Source organism: Chrysochloris asiatica, unplaced genomic scaffold, assembly GCF_000296735.1.
Source record: "Chrysochloris asiatica unplaced genomic scaffold, ChrAsi1.0 scaffold01037, whole genome shotgun sequence".
In the NCBI taxonomy this organism is placed as follows: domain Eukaryota; kingdom Metazoa; phylum Chordata; class Mammalia; order Afrosoricida; family Chrysochloridae; genus Chrysochloris; species Chrysochloris asiatica.
In genome coordinates this window covers 5,348-6,345 of record NW_006409555.1, presented here as the reverse complement: position 1 = coordinate 6,345, position 998 = coordinate 5,348, and positions in this window count along the sequence as shown.

Here is a 998-nt window from a genome sequence, read left to right as displayed (position 1 = left end):
CTCTCTGGAAAGCAATATGATGCTTCCTCAGAAGGTTGGAAATAGAAATAGCTTATGACCCAGAAATTCCTCTATTTGGTATTTACCCACAAGAAATATGAGCCATAAGACAAGTAGATATATGCACAATAATGTTCATAGCAGCACTATTTACAATAGCAAAAAGATGGAGACAGCCTAAGAGCCTATCTATGGAAGAATAGATAAACAAACTGTAGTACATACACACAATGAAATATTATGCTACCTTGAAGAATAACAAGGAAGCTGCAAGCCACCATATAACATGAATGAACCTTGAGGACATTATGTAGAGTGAAATTAGTCAGTCATAAAAGGAGAAATACTGCATAGGCCCACTACTTTAAAAGACTAAGAAAAAGAACGTATAATAAAGTGGGGGCGGGAAGATTCTTTTCTGGTTACCAGGATGTGGGAGATCAGGGGAGGGGAGGGAGGGGAGTGGAGCACAGGGCAGGGAATATACACAGGATGGTTTGGGTGCTAGGGAGAGGGGCAATACACAAGGAGGGGGAGGAGAATGGAGAACAAAGCGGATAGGAAAACAATGAGACAGGTTTTCATGGGTTAATTGGGACAGAGGTAAACAATGATGTATGTACAACCTTGGAACAACAGGGCTCTGGAATACAGAGATTGAGACATGGTTGAAATGGGGAAAGGGGGGGGAAATAATGTTACAATGCTTGACTGTCTTTTGAACCTTGGTTTCCCTGGCATACCATTATAAAATAGACATGAGTGTGAGAGAAAGAAATAGCCAGAAACATCACCATAGAAAGTTTGTAAGTCTGTCTATAACTGGTTGGAATGCCTAAAATGGGGCTACAACGTTTCCAGTGAAGGAGGCTTCCTGCAAAGCCTCTGCATTACATTAAGACCATAGGTGGAATCCTGAACTGCATCCAGAATTTTCTGAGGTGGGAAATTTCCACTTGAAAGGACAAGCAGACCAGCCTGGATTGGCTAGAAGAACA